The 25,377-nt window shown below is 36.7% G+C and overlaps 1 long non-coding RNA gene across 2 annotated transcripts; it reads right to left on the minus strand.

The window, feature by feature from the left end:
• Positions 1–96: 96 nt before the first annotated feature.
• On the minus strand, positions 97–25,248 carry LOC113509938 (uncharacterized). Of its 2 annotated transcripts, none has more exons than XR_008253367.1 (6): positions 24,940–25,248; positions 22,480–24,557; positions 20,938–21,405; positions 20,490–20,618; positions 7,812–7,922; positions 97–134 (listed from the first exon to the last, which is right to left on the minus strand). It is a non-coding gene; the product is annotated as an uncharacterized LOC113509938 (long non-coding RNA). The 2 variants fall into 2 exon arrangements; XR_008253366.1 differs by having other exon boundaries at positions 20,490–20,600; positions 24,940–25,247.
• Between the last annotated feature and the right edge of the window lie 129 nt (positions 25,249–25,377).

A 25,377-nucleotide genomic window follows, 5' to 3' on the forward strand; every position in this document is an offset into this window, starting at 1 on the left:
CGTGAACAAAAAGATATTACTTACAAATTACTGCGCGAGAAATGTTTTGCAGCCTCTTCACGATAATTCTTAGCAATGGCCATATCCACCTTCTCAGCCTTAAGTAGTAATGGCCATTGCACTTCTTCGCGATCCTGTTTAGAACAACACAGTTGTTATAATAACGGATGTACCGTGTATAGTAACGATACATCATTTAGAACTGATCTGTTATTAAAACTTCAACATCTAATATATTCGATGTTATTTACATAAACTTGATTAAATTTAATTTTTACTGTTATTTAATAAGCAAACGGAAATAATCGCAAAAATAAGACATTGATGTTTAGTTCATAATATAGTAAGTACACGTTGTACTGTAATATATGAACAACGGGATAGATCCCAGACTAGTCGAACATTTTAAACTAAATTACATTTAAATCAAAACGCTTGTTCTTACATTAAAATATCATTTACATTTTGTTTTTTATTTTTTCTGCTTCGGCTTTTTAGGGTAGCCATTAGTAGTGAGGAGTATTTATCATAACAAATATAAATCAAAAGTATTCAAAGATAACAGGTAACATTTGTTCTTGCGATGAATATTAAGAATATGATACAATTGCGAATTATTGTAGAGATGGCAGGATAGAAAAATATGATTTAAATTTCCAATGGCAGTTCCACACTCACATTTGGCACTATCTACAGTATTAAATCGTGCAAAGGCTGCTGGAGAACAAGTATGACCTATTCTCATCCTAGTTAATAAACTAGTGTACCTCTTGCCCAAATTAATTTAAAAAAAAACCATGGTATTGACAGGTATATCACTTTAAATGTCGCGATAGAACTTAGCTTTCGATCTACTATTTTATACCCAAATCTCTTTCCAGATCTTCAGGAGAAAGCGATAGGTAGTCTTTTTGAACACTTTCATGTAACAACAGTTTTATATCATAAATTAAAGGATCAATATTTTTTGTTTTTGAAGGGAAATTTCTTGAAAGCTTACAATGAACTCAATGAATCTTTAAAAAATAGCGTACGCTTCAACTTCGTCAGATGAACATATTCTACTGCTTTATATAAACCTTGTTAAAATAAGTAATCTATGCTTTATAGAATATTTAATCTGTATTCAACACTGGCCTTTCCTAACTGTGCCGACCACTCACTTTCTCTCTCATTCTCTCTTCTGCAAACTACGGTGGCTTCCGTTCGTACTTTTATTGCTACTATTAATAAATTATTAATTTGTATCCATAAAAACATAATAAAAAAAGCTGTGTCTGGACTGGACTTCTGGGCTCCTCCTACTGTCGACCTCAACAGGTTATGAGCTATAATATTGTGTGTAATATATAATTTTCACATGCAATTCTTATAATACATTATTGTTAACATATATAAAAACATTAGCAATGATTATTGTGATTTCAGTTCTTTATTTTTTGTATCAATATGTAATCGTAATATCCAAGAGTATGTTTTGTTTGTAACGCGATGTAAATATATGAATCCAAGAGTATTTTTTGATTGTCCGTACGTCTGTTTGTAAAGAATTATTGTACATTCACATTTGACACTGATATCTAGTTATAAAGTAAATCACATCGTACACAGGCGGGCGTATCCCATAAAAAAATGTTTGCCAGGCCAGAATTTGAAAAGAGTAAGTAGTTGTAACAATTTATATACATACTCGTTTATAGCGTATAAATAATAAACTATAATTTTGTACAACAATACATCTGCAGTAATTCTAAACTAATATTGATAATTATTATTTAATTCAATAGGACTTACAAATAATATTGGTGCCATATTAATACCGCAAAGCGTACACACACACAAACTCAAAATTCCACTTTAGTCCGTAAACGTTCGTCACTAAATGCGAGGAGTTTGTTGTAACTTAGCATGGCTCATGACAATTATGAAAAGTGTTATTGGTGGGGATAGTAGGGATGGGACAATATACATCCGTGTATAGTAACGATGCATCGTTTAGAACTGATCTGTTATTAAAACTTCAACATCTAATATATTCGATGTTATTTACATAAACTTGATTAAATTTAATTTTTACTGTTATTTAATAAGCAAACTGAAATAATCGCAAAAATAAGACATTGATGTTTAGTTCATAATATAGTAAGTACACGTTGTACTGTAATATATGAACAACGGGATAGATCCCAGACTAGTCGAACATTTTAAACTAAATTACATTTAAATCAAAACGCTTGTTCTTACATTAAAATATCATTTACATTTTGTTTTTTATTTTTTCTGCTTCGGCTTTTTAGGGTAGCCATTAGTAGTGAGGAGTATTTATCATAACAAATATAAATCAAAAGTATTCAAAGATAACAGGTAACATTTATTCTTGCGATGAATATTAAGAATATTATACAATTGCGAATTATTGTAGAGAGGGCAGGATAGAATAATATGATTTAAATTTCCAATGGCAGTTCCACACTCACATATGGCACTATCTACAATATTAAATAGTGCAAAGGCTATTGGAGAACTTGGTACTTGTATTGCTACCATTAATAAATTATTAATTTGTATCCATAAAAACATAATAAAAAAAAAACTGTGCCTCTTATTACTGGACTTCTTGGCTCCTCCTACTGTCGACTTCTACAGATTATAAGCCATAATACTGTGTGTAATATATAATTTTCAAATGCCACGTAATGGCGCTGCCATCTCTAACCTTTCCGCAACTACGAATCGAAATTTTCAACATTGGGCTTTTTCGTGTAAAACGAATGTTAGATGAAAAACAATTATTATTTGTTATAAACAATTAAATAGCAGATGAACGTACAGAAAATTTTGAAAAGGCCAATGCCAAAGCAAAAAATGTTATTGTGCAATGTCTTCCCGATAAGTATTTAAAAGTAATCCAACAATACGATACAGCGAAGAGAATGCTAGAAGTTTTAAAAGATATGTTTCAACAAAAAAAAAATTAAATAGTGATTAAATCACTATTATACACTTTTGCCGTAAACTACTAACTTTAAAACAAAATGCTAACGAGAAACTTGACCGTAAAAAATATCAATGTCTATTCTAAGTGTCCATCCCTAGAGGATAGCGTAAGGTGGGGGTGGCCGGGTTGCCAGATATTTGTCACTCAAAATTGCCAAATTTAGCAATTAAACCAGCCCAAGACGCCCAAATCTAACGCTCTGTAAGCGCCAAAAGGCTATTTGCCCACTTAAGTGCCACTAAGTTGCCCACTTTGGCACAAAATAGCCTTTTGATGTCTAAAATCGTCACTAATAACTTTAATGACAAAATTAACTAAATAACATCTTTCATTGGTTAAACTTGATCAAATTTAATTTTTACTGTTATTTAATAAGCAAATTGAAGTATATAATCACCAAAAATAAAACTTTGACGTTTAGTTAATAATATAGTAAGTACGTACACATTAACCAGTCTCATTATAAATAAGTAATTAGGTTAAATTTAATAATCTTAATTTATGTAAAGGGAACACGTAACGCCATCTATTATCGTTTTGGGAATAACTCAGCGCACACCATACTATATTTCCTCTCTAATTTCATCTGTTACTTGCGCTGCACGGCTCAAATATGTATTTATAATAAAATATAAGATAAAGTAAAAGTTATTGTCTATTCCTCGATCCAACCATCTCAACAAAAATTTTTCTTTTTTCCAATATTTTTAATTATTTTGAACTAGCTTTCACCCGCGGCTTTGCCCGCGTGGATCTTGATTATCGCAATATGCAATTTTTGGAAATAACTCGATAGATTTATTTGAATAAGGATTAATACTGGAGTATGAAAATACCACACAGACGGCGACCAGCGTAGTTATTCGTAATTTTAGAAAGAAAAGTGATTATTGTGACCTAACCGCAATAGTTAGATATATGCTATGGTGGACTTATTTGTAGATCTCAATGAGTACTTTAAAAACGTAGAATTGGTGAAAGAATTTTTGAAATCGGTCCAGTAGTTTCGAAGCCTATTCGTTACAAACAAAAAACAAATGTTTCCTCTTTATAATATTAGTGTAGATTATAGCGACCCGCCCCGGCTTCGCACGGGTGCAATGCTAAGCGCAAAAAATGGGTTAATTTACGACATCACATTAGAAACCTCTAAAATTATCAGTGTTTCTCTGCTATATTATGCATAGTGGACCCGCCCTCGCTTCGCTTCGGGTACCATTTTTACCCCCCTAGGAGTTACTTTTCAAAACACCTATGTCCTAAACGTTAAAACTTACCTTCCTATACCATACTGGTGCGGTGAGAATTTTTAAGTTTTATTTAACACGCCTCGCGCGCTAGACCTCTAAAATTATCAGTGTTTCTCTACCTCCCCTCCTGCACGCGCACCCTGCCTTGGTGACGCTCATTTCGCAACGGGCCGTGCAGCAGAAATCGTAATATTTTAATTTCGCTATAACTTCAAAACAAAACGTCCAATTTTAATCATTCAAAGACCAAATATTATCAACATAAACTGTACTTATTGATGAAATAATTTATTTTGATAAGGATTAATAGCATGAGTAAAATAAACGCGTTTAAATGTAGTCCAAAAAAAATTCAAGATTTTTAAATAAAAAAATGGTTGCTGTGCCTCACTCGACATAGATAGGTATAGTGTGTCGCGGACTTTTCTGTAGATATTTATACGATCTACAATTAATTAGAACATTTTATGGTTCTATCTTTTATAGTTTAGGCAGCATACGCAAAATAAGTAACTTTTCTGGTTGATTTTTTACACCTTGTGTCCGATAAACCCAAATATTTTACGGAACCCTATTTTTTTCCAAAATAAAATTTAGCCTATTTTACTCGTGGATAATGTATCTTTCTAATGGTAAAAGAATTTTTAGAAACGGTCCAGTAGTTTTTGAGCCTATTCATTACAACCAAACAAACAAAGTTTTCCTCTTTATAATATTAGTGTAGATTATCATTGTATTTAATGCATTTTACACGTAAGATTCCTAAGTTCATAAGATATAGTTCTTCAAATATTTCATCTACTTCGTCATATTTCCCCTTAACTACTGTTAAACCACTAGTAGGTCTACTTAATGTGCTTGGAGAAATATCATCTTTGGGCTTGAGCTATGGATTCTGCACCGAGCTCAATTTAATTTTAACCTCAATCTCTTGAGTTCAAAACTATATTTTGCACGGAACCAACTCCCGTTTGACGAAAATTATCTTGTCGTGTAGAAATATTCAATCTAATTTAATTGGACGGAAGAAGCGCAGTATAGTTTCTTTTAACTTTCTTTTTAAAAGCACCACTTTTTTTACGTTAGCCCAGCTTTATTTATCCATTTTAACGTAATATTTTACAAGGTTAGAAAATATGGCTGAATCATAATATTTATATACTATACACTTTTCCTTTCATCTGTGTCATGCAAAATGGTGGAAAATCTATATCTGTGGCGTCCCGTGAGCGGACTTTACACAGACTAGGTATGTTTAGCGTATAGGTTTAAAAAAACAGATTTTTCCGAAATCTAATTGGAATTATACAAAATTCAGATTAGATTTATATTCCAACTAGTCTCCTTATGTAATTTTCTTACACTACACTCGACTTAAATTGCATTGCAACTGTTCTATGAGAAATAAAATGGGGACACCTATAAATTAGCTTTTATTTTTCAATTATTAAAAAACTAAGACCTTGCTGAATGTAAAATTATATATTTTTTGTACAATATTATATACTTGATAAAATAAAAATAAAATGGCTTATGTTCCAATACATAGGTTGACTATAAAAGATCTCTTTATGGGATAAGTCCGCCATTGTATATTAAATCATTTATCAGTGTTCAATGTGAATTATGTACAATAAAGATTTTACAATACAATAATTTTTTTTTATACAGCACTTGTTTATAAACATGGAGCAAAAAAGTCCCTCTTCAATTGACACTTAAGTGGGTCTCCTATTTTATTATTTTACGTACATTCTTGGCGTCAGGAACAAGAGGTGGTTTGTTTACAATAATTTAAGCTTATCGCCAAGCTAGTTTAGACAAAACAGTATTTATGACATTATTATCTATATGTCCGCTGAGCGAACGAGACACAGATGCGCATTTTTTGTCGACACAGTTGAGAGATTATGGGACATTCAGTCATTAAAAAGTTGGATAATAATAAAAAAATTTACTATAAATCGTGTAAGAGTGCAATTTATCACTTTTTCACGATTGTCACGTAAAAGTAGTTCATGTCACTCTAACACAATTGATGACGGTGTAAAAGCCGTAAAAACGTTCCTAGGACGACATCGCCGTTATACTATTGAAATTGGTGTAATAGTCATATAATGCAGTCATATAGAAGTGCAAACGACGTTTTTATACAAGTACGAGTTGTATAAACATAAGGGGATCAAAGTCGTATTATATGTAAAAATTACTTCAATATGATGTTTATAGAATTTTGCGTCGAAAAGGTAGTCGAATAATTAATATCATCTATAAAATACAGGCACAATAAGATCAACCGTCGGAGATGTGGCGAGTGTAAAGCGAACGAAAAGCGAAAGCGAACCCATGTCTCCGACATATGGCACCTCGAGGGTATGTCGTCTGGTTTTTGGTGGGTACACCCCGCCTTACGGGAGGATTTTCACAGTACCCATTCACCTCCCACAAGGTGTATGGGTCTGAATAAAGCATTTTCCAGACGTAAATAAAAAAAAGGTACAATAAGATCAGGCGGGGACAGAAAACAGCATGTTCGGAGAGGTGTAATCAAGACAGTTATGATGTGGTTTAAGCTGACCTAATTGAGTTTCGTTATTATAATACTAGTGAACAGAAAAAGTATTTAAATATTATCGGCATTAGTATATCAGTGTTAAACGACTTCTCCAATCTTAAGTGATTTCAGATGATTACATACCGAAGAGGTAAGTTCAGACAAATTGATATACCTAATTAACAGTTATATTAAACACATGATATCACAGTTAACAATGATTATCTTCATTGTTGTAGCCTAAGGAAATGCCCTTGATTGAATCCTGAAGTTAGACATTAAATATCCCTGAGGATAGCCATGGTTTGGTTTTAGCAGAGTTCCATAAGCAACATAAGAACTCTCCTGGAGCCCAAAATTAGTTTTATTCCAATATAGATTTAGTTGTGGTTTAATTTAAGTTACCAGGCAGTTCACGTATTATATCTATTAAAATTTGTAAATATTCCTTTTTTTTGCAAGATAATTCGCAATATGGAGTTTGATTAGAAAAGTCAATTACATAATCGTTATCATTTACAACTGCATTACTTTTAATTTATAAGATTATGAAGTAAATGTTATGTTAACCGTTATGTATATTTGCTTACATTCTCGACAAGGTGCCTTGTGGCATTCACTCAATAGGTGACCAATATTAGCAGCATTTAAAACTTCAATCTTACTTTAAATTATCGAATTTGGCAGACAATCCTTCGAATTTAGTTATTTTGATATTTAACTCGGCCAATTCAATATTAAACAGTTGTTCTTATCCCCTTAATATAATCAAATAATTTTTAAAGATCGTTATTTGTCCTTTTATAGAACATCGTTTGGTAAACAATTCCTTTAAATTAGCACGCAATGTACTAAAGGAAGTTTAGGAAGAAGGCAAGACAGCTGTCTCTTTGTGTCATTTTGCAAAACAAATATTAATTAGGTGTATAATGATTTATGTATAAGTGTATGAATTTATAACTATTTTAGTTATTGTAATGTGAACAATGTAAGGGAATAAAATTCTCACCCTCCTCGCCCTGGCGGTGTGACTGCCAATCGAAGCCGGCAACGCTCACGTAGCTGATCGACATCACACTGTTGCTCAATCCGCATCTCAGCAATGCGCGCAGCATTATTACTGGAATTAGTCGGAGAACAAACGTTAAAATAATGAAGCTATGGTTATCGAAAAACTTAAATATATTAAAAGTACAAACATATATTATTTAAGTAAATATTCTTTTATTATATATTTTTTTTTAAGTAGTTAGTATTGAAATATTAATAACAAGGCAGGTAATAGTACATTACTGCAGCGACCAGCAACTGAGACATTGATGGACGAACGTGCAAATATGGGCCGAGGCGTAGTCGAAGCACACATACGTGAATCCGTCAATGCGTGTGTTGTGGCCAAGGCTTGTATAGTACTTTTCTCAAACAATGCGCGGAAATCAAAAACACAATTTTACTTTTTAAGTTCAATGACGAATAACGAACAATAATAATTTTTCACAGCCATAATGTTCCTTTGTTTTTTTTTTTTCAATAAACAGCTTTCTATTTGCAAGCCAATTCGAAATGTATATAAAACTTTTTATTAGTTACCTCCTTGGTAGCCATGATTCGAAGTAAAAGGTCATTCCATTTTTAAATTACAGGACAGATATGAGTCTACATAGTAATTTATCTGGCCGCAAAACACGACAGATGTGGATTTTCATACAACTTTTGCCGGCCGCTGCCTGCATGTATCTGGCCAGTACGGCAATTTTGATTTATCTCTAAGAAGATTGTCAAAATAATGCTCACATTTCCAAGCATGTTTGAGAAAAAGTATTTACTTACTTATTTGTGTATGTTTATTACATTTGTACAATGTTATTTCAATGCACTGTTTATCCCTTTTTGGGTACAAGATCGTGAGGACAATTTTGTTTTACTTATTTTATGTATTTTTTGTTACATGAATAGCTATGAATCTCAGCGCCTTATCAGATTCGCGGCTAAACGGCTGTATAATAAATAAAGATTTATCTCAAATCTTTATTTAATATACAGCCACTTTATTATTATGATTAATTAATAATATTTTATTATTAAAAAGTAAAAAAAAGTAAAGAAAAAATGTTTTTATTACCAAAATATGTTTTTATAAGCACAAAGTTTAACATTGATTCCTACATTAGCCTGTTCTGGAGGAACCGGGAATCGTGTTGACAAATACATGCTTACAGAAATTACTTTCTAGAGGTACCAGATTTTTTTTATACAACAGAAATTGGAAGATATCTTATCCAGTGAATGGTGGCATTCAATTATTAATTTGTTGTTTGTCTTGTTATTTCGTAATGCTTTTAGTACTGCTGCGCTGTCAGATAAGACTCTAATGCCAATACCATTTATTCCTAGCTTATGTACAGCTGCAGCAGCCTCGGTTATTGCAACATATTCGCATTGGAATATTGAACTGTGTACGCCAAGCAGTATGTGCATGTTTATATTAAGGTCTAAGAAAAAGACTCCGTCTCCTGAACCGTTCTCAGTTTTGGAGCCATCGATGTATATAACACACACACAACGGTGTATATGAACATGTTGTGTGTGATTAGTAACAAACAAATAAACGATATATCCATCTATCTATCTATCTATATGCGTAATTCATGCACACCAGATTGGTCCTTTTCCTCTTCTTTTATTTGTACTTGGTTTTTTTTTTTTAATAAATATATAACGATTATGAGTCCTATCATACGGAGCCGCAATCAATGGTTCATATGCGATTGCCTGGTTCAGAATAAAAGTGTGGGGACTGTTGTGATTTTTATCCCATAGATCCAGATGCATTAGTCAGATAGCAGCTAAGGCCGCTTCCTGCTGTATATGCAGGTTTGGAGTGTTATGTTGAGAGCCAGCTCTATTGCTGTTGTAGGAGCTGTTTTCATGCAGCCGCTGACAGAAGAACAAACCAGTCTATGAAAGCTTTTTAGTTTGGCGGCAGTGGTCGATAGTTTTGTCCTCGGCCACCAAACCACCATAGACCAACATTGGCCTGATTACAGCTCTGTACAGCCATAGTTATTTTTGAAAAAAAACATTATATGATTAACATGAGTATATTTTCAACATCGTCGTAGTTCATAGTTCTTAGATGTTCGCTTACCTTTACTATGGTTTCTTTTAGCGTTTAGGTTTGTTTTTCAGATTACAAATTCTGCAAATTTTATTGTATATAAATGTGGGTGTGAGATAGAATAGGTAAGTAAGGTAAGTGAGTATGACGCGTAGAAGCGAGATAGTATGAGAGATGTGAATAGTTACGACCTAGAATGAGTATGAGAGAAAGAAAGAGAGAGAGGGACGTGTGTGGAAGGGAGATAGAAAAAGGAAGATGGAGGAAGAGTACTACGACGACGGCGCATGTGTAAGAAATTTTTATAAAAAAAAATTTAAGAAGTGCTTGGATTATTGTTTTTATTATTCCACCGCGCCACATAAATGGGATCATACACGGAGAGAAGCCTCTGACATAGATGCTTTTTTAAGGCTTCGGGATTATTATTAATTGACTTTTGGATTCAGTTGCGACCGGTAATTATAATTTTCGCTCAAGACCTATGCGTCACACACTTGTGTATCCTGATGTCTGGAAAGAAGAGCAAGCTAGATGCTTTAGTTTTATAAAAGCATATGTATTTCGTTTGAAGTATTTATTGTCAGTAAGTTTTTATTTAACCATGTTGTTGTTGAGTTTAATTGTTTTCTGTCTCCAGCCTCCAAAATTATTATTTTATTAATAGAGCAACATTAGGCATAGAGAATAAAAAGTAGTTACAGTGGAGTATGCCAGAGGGCGCTGGAATTGTGTCTTTGGTGTATTAAAAATGTAACGTTAAATGGCTGAGGAAATTGTTCTGAATTATAAAGAAATAAATAGAAGTAGATTCAAATACGTTGTTTTCATTACTTGGCGCAAGTGCTCATGCTTCATTACAATAAATAATAATATAAATATCAATAGTTGTCAGTAAAACCATACTTCTCTCAACGTTCTGATAACACTCGTTCCAAGTATTACCATGGAATATAATAGCGGTGTTATCAACATAACAAGTAAATTATGCATTGATGTATTATGTAACAAAAAAAGAGCGTTGGACCCAAAACACTACCCTGAGGTATTCCAAAGCAAGTATTCTCTACGTCACTTGTATAGTCAAGCACTTTAATGCATTGCTTTCTATTTGTTAGGTACGAATTAAACAACGCATGTGGTTTGCCTCTAATCCCTAAGCATTCCAGTTTTCACAAAAGTATGGGAATGAACACGGTGTCTCAAGTATGTGTCAAAATACGCATCGACACATACTTGAGATAATAACAGAAATTATTGTTAAGAAAGCTCACAGCATTTTCAGTGGATTTACCTCGACAGAAGTCAAACTGTGCACTAGAGTGTTCCATTCATCTCAAGGTATTTGACGAATCTTCTGCTTACGATTTTTTCCAGAAGTTTAGAAAAGGTAACTAGAAGAAATATAGGACGGTAGTTGTTATTATTAAATCTTTATCTCCGTCCGTATGTGAGTAACAGTGGCAATTTTCCATCGATTTGGAATTTCACCAGAGGCAAGGCTCAAATTGAAAATTGCAGAAAGAGGATCGTCTACATATATATTGATGAACTGCTCTTATTAAAGTATTTGCGACTCCATCTATATAAGGCGCACTTTTTTCTTTCAAAAGTCAAATGAAAGAGGAAACTTCAAATGGATCAGTTGGATGGAAATAAAAGATAGAATTAGAAGAATAACTACGCCATCCGCTTTGTTTATATGTTTTGTGGTCTTGAAAGCCGTGTACCCATCAATTTTCTCCATATTTGAATTTTCACTTAATCAACACTCGGTAAAAACTATAGCATCAAATACAGTATCCAACCATGCGAGAAGCACTAATAAATTGTCAATAAAATTTTTCGTGTAAACTCCTTATATTAAGTATCAGGAGTTTGGTATTATATTTTAAAAGTATCTTTTTTGCTATTGCATGGATATTTTACAGTATGACTTTCATTTTCAATGGTTTCATCAACTTCTTGTATGATATTATACGAGGTTTTAAAAAATGTAGTGTATAATAAAGGAAGTCTGAAACCTGAAGCCATACTTATAACAGAAATGTGATGTTATTATTTTATATGTGTTATTATGTATATCCCATACAGGTGCAATAAACTATCGCCAAAATAAATGTAATGTGAATGTGTGTAAGATTTTTAAAGGAGTATTTATGTACGAGCCGCGACGTGATATTCATGAGTGTTTAGTGATAAGTATATAATAAACAAACAAGCTGCAGTTACAAATATTATAAAAAATAGAAAAAGCAAACATATACAACAAACATTTTAGCGGTAGCAAAGTATTTTCGAAAACTTTAAATAGTTTTATATTCAAAAACATAAAGCCGATTGGACATAAACAAGATGATAAGTATACGCGATAAGTGTAGCGAACGAGTACAAACGCGTTATAGGGTTTAGCTGTAAATTCCTCGGCAGTAACGGTAGAGGCTTCTCTTACCCTCAGCTTAATTGGGCACTGGCAAAGCAAGTCATTGTATGTAACAATATGGATAGCAGAATTACCTGTACATTTGCGAATATTGAGCCATTCCTTGTCCAACAGTATTTGAAGAACACGTATTCTAGCATCGCGAAATTATTGTCGATTGATTCGAGTAAGGCGCTCATTTATGAAGATTTTTCGCTTAGGACTATTCAACATTATGTCCTTACTATTCAATGAACGACGTGATTTGGCGACCTTCAAAAAGTTTTGTCGTATCGCGAGTAAAACACACTACAAGTGGTCATGGCATATCAATTTCCTTCCCATCTCTGTCAGCACGGCGAGTAACGCTGTCTGTATCAGCCTACGTCAACGGTACTCCAATTTTTGATGCAGTGACAAGAGTCCATTGATAAGGATTTTCATTGTTCACTTCTTGTAGTCCTATAATTTCGACTTCGTTTCTAAGAGACGATAGCGCTTGAGTGTCTGATTGCTGTTGGAGCTGCTCAAACGTTTGTTTTAATTGCTCGCATTTCTTTTGACTATCTTCAAGAGACCGCATTCGGACTTCCGTGCTAGTTAACTTGCCGGCAATATCATCCAAGCGGTTATGGCAACGAGCCACAAAATGCAACCACTTCCGACAGTCCATGTCTGAATTTCATCATCGATTCGCGAAGGAGACGCATTTCTGTTACTAACGAAAAAGTATTCCCATCATCTGACTGGTCATCATTCCTTCACGATGTCTTGCGGATAGTAACATTACTCGAAGATAAAGTGGAACGTACCAGGGACATAGCACTACCTCCTTCTCGCTTTATAACAACTCTACAGTCAAGCAGATCCATGATTTCACTGATTCAACCGGCAATATAATACATAATAAAATATTTTTTAATGACAGTTGATGAAATCATCAACTCGAATTTCCTCGGGGCAATGAGTGTACGTAACGTTATTCTTTGTCTTCGGCATTTCACCACCTCTTCTATGATCTTGGCGACAGGAAAACGATTAAAGATGATAATTATATCTTTTTTGGATGATACCATGTTACAGTCCAACGGACGAGTCCGCGAACCTATTGGATGAGTCATGCGCAGTTCACCGGCTTGTACTTGTTGTTTACTTTAATATACAATGGATGATTTAAAATATAACTGACTTTCAATCACTTGTCACGTTAAGATCTTGCAAATTATTAGGTGGTATATAAATTTTTGTTCAAAATAATTAAAGTACGGGTCGTAATTAAAACTTTGATATAATTTCCATCTAATATCTTAAACTTAAGACTTTTGAAAACTATTTTATAATTAGGAATACAAATAAGCACGTACGTACTAGAGGCCGTTCTATGAGTCACCCGAGTCCTGTCACAGATGAATCTCTATGCCTCTGAATAATTCGCAGATTAGAAATAATTCCAGCAGCATCTCCTACTAAATATGATGTAAGATAATGAAACTTATGTACGAGGTCAAAAAGTTGACGGAATGGAGGGGTTGGTGGGATTAGTTTACTCGTCTAGGGGTCACTTGTTAGGGGTGCTGGGTCGGAAAAACTCCTAGTGCGCCCTGGCCATTGTATGGTCACTTGTCCTGGTGGATTCGTCCGGCGGGAACGGTGGCTGACAATGGCTGGGGACGGTGCATCCCGGGCAACGGCGGTAAGTGACGTCTTTTTAGAGATCTCGCTTACCGACGGCTAATATTCCGACGCCGCGGGTTGGGCGAGTCGGCGACTTTGGAGGCTGGTGGGTTCGCTCTCTCTTACGTCGACAAAAGCCGACGGTCGCAGGGACGCGATGAGTTGACGACTCGTCCAATCTGCCCTTCATTTTCTCTTCTTCTTTTGGTTTTTCTCTACGTTTTGTTTTTATTTTGAATTTTTGTTTTTCTATATCTTCTCTCTTTCTTTTGGTTTTTGTTTTCTGTCCTTTTCGTTTTCATTTCATCTTGTCACGGGACCTCCCCCGTTAAAAAAGGAAAAAAGATGGAAAAATGGCCAAACGAGGAACAGATTTCCCCAGGACGGTACCACCCAAAGTGGGTGGAGAATCCGCCACCACCGCACCGGGCAAGCCGGGGGTGGTCAGCCCCGTTTATCTGGGGGAGGGGGAAGGCAGCGGGAGGCCAGGGAGGGAGTGTTGGTAGTAGTGGAAGTAGAGGAGTAGAGGAGTAGGGAGTAGAGGTAGGGAGGTGCGGAATAAAACTGAGGAAGAGCATAGGAAACTCCTATGAGAGTACTACGCTCTTTACGAGGAGGAGCTCGACACCGAGCGCACGGCGTCGTCTCTGTCACTCTTTTCAGAGTTTGAGAGCGATGTCGCAGGCGAAGGGACGTCGTCAAGACCAGTCGGCAGGACCTCTCGGCGTAAGCGCTGGTTGGTTGAGCGAAACGCTGGACGCGACAGTGAGGAGGAGGACGTGGAGATTGTCGAGGTTCCGTCCTCGCCATCTACAGCCACCAGAAAAAGACGCCCGTGAAAGCGGACGTAAAGGAGGCAAAGGTAGTTTTATATTTTATATAGTTTTATTATATTTTACGACCGCCTCCATAAAAGAAACTGAGAGGCTGGCTGCGGCTACCGTTGCCAGCACCTCGAAGGTGACTCATCGTGGCTTCCTGGAGGACGCGCTGCTGGCCGACGCCTTGGGTGCTGACATCAAGGAGAGGGCAAACCAGATCAAGGATGCGGTAAAACGGCCGGGCAACATAAAAGAGACGACCGTCAGGGATATAAAGGCGAATATCGCTGACATCCGTGATTCCTCGTCGTCCCTGGTGGAGCGCTCGGCCATGCAAGAGAATGCGGAGCTTCGCAAAATCGTGGAGAGGTTGACCACCCAACCCGCCGACCAGAAGATCCTCCTGGACAGCACATGGTAGGAGGTGGAACAGCACCGGCAGGAGATTGCGGCGTTGCGTAGGGCGCTGTCGACGTCCGTTAATTCTGACACGGCGGCGCTTATGGCTCGCAACCAGCAGCTCCAGCGCGAGCTGAAGGAGGCGCAATCGGCGAACGCCGAGTTCCGCCAGGAATTCGCGCTTAGCCGTCAAGAGCTGCGTCGCCTAAAACAACAGTTGGCGGAGGCCAAGGCTGCTGCACCACCACCCTCGGCACCTGTGGCCATAGAGATGTCGCCTGCCGCCCTTGCACCTTTACAGCCGGATGTGGTCTCTCCACCTGATGAGGGATTGAAGGCCCGGATAGTCTGACAAGTCGGCGAGATTTTCAGCGCACGGCTTTTAAGTTTAGAGGAAAGCCTCGGCCAAGCCAAGAAAAAGAAGGCGCCTCGCAAAAAACGCGAGGCAAAGAGGGTCCAACAGCCGAAAACGGCTGCGGCTGGCAACGGGTTAGCAAGCCAAGCGGCGTCAGCCGGTGATCAGGGCGCTGAAAGTGACCTGCCACAACCGTCCGCTAACACACAGCGAGAGGAGTGGACGACGGTGGTCAGGCGCGGTAAGCACCCGAAGGCGACCCAGGTGAAGCGACACCTGTCAAATCGATGAGGCCCCGGGAGGCAGCACCACCTTCTCAGGTGACGAAGGCTGCAATGCCTAAGAAAAAGAAGAGGAAGCGAAGGTTGCGCCCGCCCCGGTCTTCAGCGGTCGTCCTGGCCCTCAGACCGGGTGCGGAAGAGGCCGGCACCGATTACCTGAAGGTAATGTCCGAGGCTAGGACAAGGATCTCCTTGGATAGCCTCGGAATACCGTCGATGACTTTTTGGTTGGCGCAAACAGGCGCCTGCATCTTAGAGGTGCCTGGTGTTGTTGCCGAGAGTGGCCCAAAGGCGGATGCACTTGCGGCCAAATTGCGGGAGGTGCTACCGGAGAGCCAGGTTAAGGTCTCCAGGCCAGTCAAATGCGCGGAGCTGCGCATTTTAGATCTGGACGATGCCACCACGGTAGCCGACGTGGTTTCAGCTGTGGCGCGCAAAGGCAGGTGCGATGAGGCCTCCGTGAAAACGGGGGAGATCCGTCGCACGTGCGCCGGCGTGGGATCGGTCTGGGTGCGCTAATTGGTGCAGGCCAGATCAAACTGGGTTGGCTGATGGCGCGGGTGCACTCCTTGGACCCGCGGCCTTTTACACTACAGGATGTCCCTCGGCTCTGAAGTGGATCTCCGGACGGCGGAAGACGGGACACTTCCAAAGCCCAACTAGAGGTGGAGATCCGGGAGTCGGCACGCTGCGTATTCCCGGCGCGCCAATCGGAGTGGCCCTGTCATGGGGTGGCGCCGCCGGTGATTGGGACGACTGCAAATCGCGAGCCCCAGTCATCGGCACACGGCGCTGAGGGAAATACCGAGGTGGTTTTTAGTGGGTAAAAATCCCACAGTACCCACCGTCATCCCGCTGGCGGTGGGTCTTTTTCTGAAGATCGCAGCGGGCCGCAAGGCCCCATCATGCCGAATCATCCGGCCAGACGGATGGACGAAAAGGCCCTTCTCAGGGCCCAATTTGCCATCCGCGCGGGGGGTAATACCGCTGCACCCCTGCGCCCACGTACCCTGCGCACGCCGTGTCGCACCCGCGTAGCGACTCCCCTTCATCTAAGAGCCGAGACCGCTCCTACGCTGCGCACCACACCCCCGTTGCTACCGCCGCGCCCGTCACTTCAGGAGGATCAGCTTGTCGCCGAGATCAACACTTGAGTGTGACTCATTGATCTTGGGGCAAGTCCTGACTACCAACCTTCTTTCCCAGGGTACGAGGAAAAGGCTTGCGGCCTTAATGGGTGACGAAGCCGCTCGGTTAAGGGACCAGCCGTCGGCTCCGGTAGAGGAAATGGAACTGGCAAGGGACTTGTCCGGTCATTCCAGATGTCCACAAGACCGACTCGAAGACAGAGGAGTCCCGAACCTAATGAGGAGGCACATAAGCGCCCTTATCAAGAGCCGTCACCACCACTGCAGCACCGTTACTTCCAAGAGACCACCGAATCAGACCGAGAAAAGGATCAAATACCGGTTTCAATAACAAGCAACAGGTACCAGTTCCCTCGTATGCGGATCCACCAGCGTTCCAGACAAGCCAGATACAGCCGCCGTTCATCCCCTCCAGTGAGAAAACAGCAAAGAATACCCCAGCTCATTGTGGAACATCTGCCGGACTGGGTGCGCCACTTTAGGACATTGAAAGAAAAGCTAAGATATGCTTGCAACGCCCGCCCATATGGGAGAGGGGTGCGATTCTCCCCCAAGTCGAAGGAAGAGTACCGTATTATGCAACGGTACCTCTCCGACTTGGAAAAATTGGAAAAAGTCAGCTGGTTTAGCTACCAATTGCCAGCTGAAGGTAGCTAATATGTTCTAATTATATGATATTGTGAAATAAAACATGCTGTGTAGCTTGAATCAGTTTATGTCATGTTGGAACATATTCTACCTACATTAGTACACTTTATTATTTAACAAAGTATAAAAGTACCCACATCAATATACATGACATACCTCCCCTCTAAGATAGTTAAATCAATTATAAATATAGAAAGATATTATGATTACATTTTAGACATATATAATACTAATATAAAAATATAATGACACTTAGAATAAGTATAGATTGTCTTTAGGATCTTGTGGTCTCTCATAAGGAGTTTTAGAATGCACATTTAACTTATTTTTTATTTTGCCTGTAGCTGGCGTAACCAATTCAGAAGTTGGTGGGATTCCCAATATCTCAACCCATTTTTCAGAATCTGGTATTTCAATAATCCTCTCAGACTCTTGGCTGTTACTTTCCTGTTGTTCTTGTTGATGGTTCTTAACATTATTATCTGTGTTATTGGAAACTTCCAATGATTCAGATGTACCAGCAATTCCTTCTTCTCCTTCCTCCTTTCTTGATCTGTATCTAATCAACTGATCAATATGACGATTGATTGCTGAACCATTAGCTGTCTCAATTTTATAATTAGACAATCCATTCTTCTGTAATACTATGCCTGATAACCATTTGGGGCCTTGATTGTTGTAATTTCTGTAGATTACCTTTTGTCCCTCATTAGTTTCTCTGTGTGATTTATGTTGATTGTGGTCAATCTGCCACTCTGTTTTTTTATGTTTCAAACTGTCTGGATGAATTGTATTCAGCAATGTCCTCAAATGTCTGTTCATTAATAGTTCAGCTGGACTTTTATTCGTAGCTGAGCACGGAGTGACACGCAGATCTAATAACAAATTTGGAATTCTAATGTCCCAGGATAAATGATCCATTTTTTTTAGTTTGTCTTTAACTGTCTGGACCATTCGTTCCGCTAAACCATTGGTCGCTGGATGATAAGGTGCAGTAGTAACGTGACGTATATTATTTGCCTGCAGAAATTCCTTCATTTCGCCTGATACAAATGATGTGCCATTATCAGACACTAAAACTTCACAAAGGCCATGGGTTGCAAAAGTCGTTCTAAGCAACCGAATCACAGTGGTCGTTGTTGTATTGTTCACCATAAACACTTCTGGCCAACGAGAATATGCATCGACTATAATTAGAAAATATTTATTGTGATATGGCCCCGCAAAGTCTATATGAATTCTTGACCATGGCCTTGAAGGTGTGATCCATTCATGTGTAGTTTTAGGAGGCATATGTCGATTTTCAAGGCACTTGGTACAACCACTCACTAGTGATTCTATGTCTTCGTTTAAGTGTGGCCACCACACATAGCTTCTGGCCAGTGCTTTGGTTCGGACAATACCTGTATGTGTTTTATGTAACATTCGTAGAGTTGCAGGACGGAGAGTACTAGGTACTACAACCCGACATCCTAGTAGAATACAATTTTCTTGCAGTGACAGCTCTGTGCGATGTAACCAGAATGGGCGTATATCTGCATCAGTTTCTTTAGCTGGTCACCCACGTTGTATATAATAACTAACTTTTGACAAGATTTTATCTCTATTCGTCTCCCTGGCTATGTGCTCTGAATTGTATGGAAAATCTTCTGGTGTTTCAGCCATTAAAAGTATTTCTCCCAGCTGATGTTGAAGTTCATCGGCTCTGAACCCGACGGTGATGTAGTGTAAGTCGTTCGAGAGAGGACAGGCGCGACAGTAGTATCAGCGGTCACGCTGGCAGATACTTGAATCATGCGGACATCCCTTCCCGCACTTTCTGATGATAGCATAGCATCCACTACATCTTGATAACGTAACTTATCTCGTTTTAAAAGTTCATACTGTAACCGTCCGTCACGCATACCACATACGAGCCGGTCGCGAAGCATTCGCTCTAAGTCAATGAAATTGCAGCCAGAGCTAAGTTTTCTTAATTGAGCTATATAGTCTGCCGCAGATTCATCATGTTTTTGATCACGTTTATAAAACTGGAACGACACTGATATTTCATTTGGTCTTGGACTGTAGTGTTTAGTCAAAACAATTTCTATTTCATTGAATGTCACTTCACTAGCTTTTCTGGGTGTGATTAATGCCAATAAAGTTTCAAACACCCGCGAACCACACACTGTGAAGAAGTTAGCTCTTTTAGACGAGTCTGTTATGACGCCATTAGCCTCGAAACAAAATTTTAAAGGGTCAAAATAAATGTCCCAATTGTCTGTTTGCGGATTAAACTCATCGAATTTCACTGCTTTTACGTCCATTTTATTACTTTTTACACTTCGTCGCCACTAATATGTTCTAATTATATGATATTGTGAAATAAAACATGCTGTGTAGCTTGAATCAGTTTATGTCATGTTGGAACATATTCTGCCTACATTAGTACACTTTATTATTTAACAAAGTATAAAAGTACCCACATCAATATACATGACAGTAGCCATCCGCGGTATCCCAGCGGACACACCAACGGAGAAGATAGCCGATGTCCTGACGGAGCTAGGATACTTTTCAGAATATATCCGCCACATAAAGGCCCGTCAGGCGACGAACTCTAATGCATGCCGGAGATTAAAATTAGTAAACAATTCCTTTAAATTAGCATGCAATGTACTAAAGGAAGTTTAGGAAGAAGGCAAGACACCTGTCTCCTTGTCTGTCACTTTGCAAAACAAGTATTAATTAGGTGTATAATGATTTTGGTATAAGTATATGGATTTATAAATATTTTAGTTATTGTAATGTGAACAATGTAAGGAAATAAAATTCTCACCCTCCTCGCCCTGGTGGTGTGACTGCCAATCAAAGCCGGCAATGCTCACATAGCTCGTCAATGTCACACTGTTGCTCAATCCGCATCTCAGCAATGCGCGCAGCATTATTACTGGAATTAGTCGGCAAACTAACATTAAAATGAGAAAGCTATGGTTATCGAAAAATTTAAATCTATTTAGAGTACAAATGGATATTATTTAAGTAAATATTCATTGCATATAAATTTTTCTAATTAGTATTGAAATATTAATAACTAGATAATAGTACCATAATTTAATGCAAAATTCAAAGGATGATAGATTTAGAGCTCACTTATTTGTTTAGATAACTATTGTAATAACTAACAAAAATGATGTTTACATTAATGTTAATTTTATGCTTAACTGAAAGAGATGAGGTGTGAAGATAAAAAGACACATGTACTATAATAAAAAGTATTTACTTACTTATGCACTGTTTATCCCTTTCTGGGCACAAGATCTTCAAGACAATTTTGTTTTACTTATTTTATATATTTAAGTATAATTCTTTAATGTTTATTATTTGTTTTTATGTAAAAACAGTCAACTGACGACTGAATGTATTTAGATTTCATAAAATAACGTAAATTGTGAGTTTTAGATGTGATTTTGAATGGAATCTTTGGATAGTTGTACAAAGAGAAAAAGGGACTTATCTTTTAGTCAGGATTGCAATGCATGTGATGCTTTTGTTACTTCACTCTCTGTATCACAAACATGATGATGCCAACATAATGTTGACTTCAACTCAATCCTAATGCTGATTTAGTGATAATTAGATGTACAATATGTAAACCATGTCACTTGATCATATGGGTGATTTTGATTTTTTAATATCTTCATCAAATTTACTTCCACTCATGTCATCTTCGCTGATGGAGTATAAAATTAAAACTGAAATAGTGAATTTTAATAATATATTTTACAATTTTTCTTGAGCAATTGTTAACACATAGGACTGATTATAAAGGAATGGGAGTAAAAAAATATGGTAAATAAAATAAAAATAAAATATAAATCCAAGACATCTAATGAATTCTGTATGGCAACTTGACACAATTTAGTATCTTAAAGGTACACTGAAACAAATACTATAAACCATAATTTAAATAACAAACAGTAACTTAAATTAAAAGAAAAAAAGATATGTTATACATATTATACATAGACATCACCCAGACCATTGCAGACATACATGAATAGAAATGTTTGTATTATACTAAGATCAAACTCACAACCATCAGAAGAGACAATAATTAATATTATAATTAACATAACAATCAGAAATAAAAATCAAATTAAATATAAGCTTAATGTAAAATCATAATACATATCAATCACAATAATACAATGTCACATCTACATAGCATAAAAGAAAGTTACTTCTTGGCATCTGTACGCTTGAAGCTTTTAAAATGTATAAAGGATTTTAATGTGACATCAATTCCACAGAGAGCATTTATTAAGAACACTGCCTCATCTGTTTGATATATAAGAAAGCAATGTATGGTAGGACTGTTTCTCTTTTTAAAATCTACAAAAAAAATCTACTACCCATACAAAGCAGAGGTGAGTCACTAATTACGAATGAAACAGAATTTAGGAAAAAAATCTTTGGATATAGCAATTTAACACACTGCCTCCACACATTGTATGGTATGGAGATTGTATTATATACACTTATTTCATGATGTGTTTAAAATTGCTTAAAATTTGGTTTGCTTTAATATAGATTATTTCTAGTATACATAGTAAAGTGAGAATTAAGTCAGATCTCTTGGCCCAACATGATTAATTCTACAGAAAAATACCACATGGTTGCGAGCTGAAAATTATCATGGTTAATTGCTTTTATATTCATCTATCATGTATCGATAAAGCAAGCGTTATTAGAATTTCATTATCAACTTTTAGCAACACAGTCCCTAGTCCCCACTAAGAATAAGGTCAACATAAGTTGATACTTACAATCACAGGAGCACCTACAATAGCACCGACATCGTCTCGATTGGCAACGTAACCAAAAACTTTAATCAAAATATCAACAATGGTGTCGTGGTTACCATAACATTTTTCTCCCCTAAATCCATATTGATCAACAGTGGTAACGAAATAAATATCAAGTTTACAAGTTAATTTATAAAAATATACTTTAGCTTTAGACTTCGCCAATTGTTTACGAAACCGTATCATGATAGTAAACGCAGTATCCAATGTGACCGTTTTAAAAAATAGAATCTACTAAAACTACAAGGTGGCAGTACTAAATAATACCAAAACACATACTGAATTATACTAAAAATGTACTAAAAAAGTAGAAGAGGAAAAATTTAATTAAAACACTTATTATCACTAACTTTTTTTTATTTTACCAATTTCACACTTCTGTATACAGACATATTAAAATAATAATAAATATTTACAATAAGTTTTATTGCAAATAGTATTCGACGGATTATTTTTTACCATATCTTTCGATGGGTCAAATGACACACAACCTACACTCCCTTCACTTAAACCTTGCTTAACATACAACAGGCACGCAATATGTTTAGCTAGAAACCTGTTTCTATACATAGTTTTTATATGATTAACTTTTGAAAAATTCTTTCGCATTCAGCGTTTAAAATGGGTATGCACATTAGACATTTTACAAAATTAGTCAAATTTTTGTACTTAGGAACATTTTTACTGTTAACAATACAACTTTAATTGTCTCCAAATCTGTTCAACATTTACAGCACTAGGACTACTACTAGAACCACACATCAGGTTTTGTACCTCTGAATCATACTTAATTTGACGATATTCCTCGTCAGATAATTGTCTTACTGTATTATTTGTAGTAATGGTCGGAAACCTGTTCATAACGCTGATAAGAGATGTAAAATTTTCATAAGCCGCTAGTTGTGGGTCTATGAATCGTGACTCGGAAAATATTTTTTCATTATTAGGAAATCGACATTTAAGTTGAGTACATAACTCTATCAAAAAGCTTTAACACCTTTTTAAAAAGTCTATAATTACGATACTACTGTTACTTGGTTGATTTCTTAACAGCGCTATTTTATTAAAAACACTTTTATACCTAAGTATATCACATGTAATTCTACAAAATTTATTACTATTAGGATCTATGTCTACAATAGCAGTGGCACGAATGTAGCTGCTGCGAATGGCTAGAGTTATGTTCTACGAGATGTTCTTGCTGAAAATACAGCTGAAGTGCATTCCACTGTTCTACTATGCGATTTATACAGCCGTAAAGGGAGAGCCAACATATGTCGTAGTGACGTAAAATATTGTCATGCTCTGATTCTACAAAGGTCTGAAATTCTGCAAATTCTCTTGTGCGTTTGTCAAATGAGAATGATCAAAATAATTATAGAGTTCTTTCACAATTTGATTCAATGCTTTAGGCAATTTTTTACATGCATAACTTACAGTTTATGCTGATGAATGACATGTACATTTTACAAAAATACAATTAGAATTGATCGACTTAACCTTTGCAACCACACTTTTGTTTCTCCCAAACATTAAATTTGTTGTATTAGCTGCAAATCCTGAAATATTTTCAATTTTTAAATACACAGTGAGATAAAAATATTTTCAGCAGTTTCACTTAATAGACTTAGATTAGATTTAGATAGATTATCCTGAACGCTATAAAACTTTATTGCAATGACAAGTAATTTTTCTGTTGTAATGTCGGTGCTTTCATCTATAATTAATGAAAAAGTAGCAGCATTATCTGATAAAATATATTATATTATTTATATCGGTAATTGTATTTTTTATATCGGTTAATAACTGTTTTTCAAATGACGGCGCCATTACGTCGCAAATTAACTGAGCAGATTTAGTGCATTTGTAGGAAAAACCCTTTGCAATTTCCGAATCATAAAACATTTTGCTGAATAAATAGCTAAGATGATCCATGGCCCGAAATAGTATGTTATTTTCTGCAACGCTGCACAAAATATAAGCTCTGCTTTTCTTACTTCGTCAGATATGGGTCCTTTCCTTTGAAATAATTTATCAATCTGAAAACAAACAATATTTGATTAATTTTCCTATCGTAAAAAATAAGTAAAATAACTACCTATTTCTTATCTCGGGAAACTAGTGTTTCATTCAGTTAAAATGTCTTGATAAAAATATTACATATGTTTGAACCCTGTAAAACTATCTTTCCATCACACAGAACCAATTCGGCATGTATGTATACCTACAATTTCATTTACGAAAATTTCAAAATTCAACTTTCTAAAATCGCTTGAGAATCGATTATACATGTGTGTACAACTATACATGTACACTGGCCAAGATCGGACAATTAATTTATGTACCAAAAAAAATATATGGGACGCAATAATCTTATAAATATGTTAATAGCTTAGCATAGCATTGGCATAGCTTTCTTACCTTGCATTGTCCATTATAATGTATGAATTTCTGCCGATGTTTTTCAGACTTTGCATGACTTTTAAATGTTGCGATTCTGCTCAAAATTATTGCTCCACACAGTTTTACACAAGGCGTTCTCACTATTTTTATCTTTTGTTATCCATGAAAAAAATTCAGGATTTTGTTCCCACTGAGATCTATATTTCTGATGGTATTTGCGCTTCATTCTCTTTATTACACAAGAACGATAACAGACACACATATAAATAAAGGACAAAAAAAATGTAGTCCTTTTTATATTCATTGCTATGTATCATTTTTTAAGTTTCAGTAATTCCCCGCGACGTAGAGCATGGAACGTAGATAAAGCACGATTCGCGGTTTTGTTAGTATTAACTGTTCGAAAAAGACAAAATGATACAGTTGCAGTAAACATCAAACAAAAAAAATATGTGA

This window comes from Galleria mellonella, unplaced genomic scaffold (genome assembly GCF_026898425.1).
Source record: "Galleria mellonella isolate WM207_F2 unplaced genomic scaffold, CSIRO_AGI_GalMel_v1 utg57, whole genome shotgun sequence".
Taxonomy (NCBI): domain Eukaryota; kingdom Metazoa; phylum Arthropoda; class Insecta; order Lepidoptera; family Pyralidae; genus Galleria; species Galleria mellonella.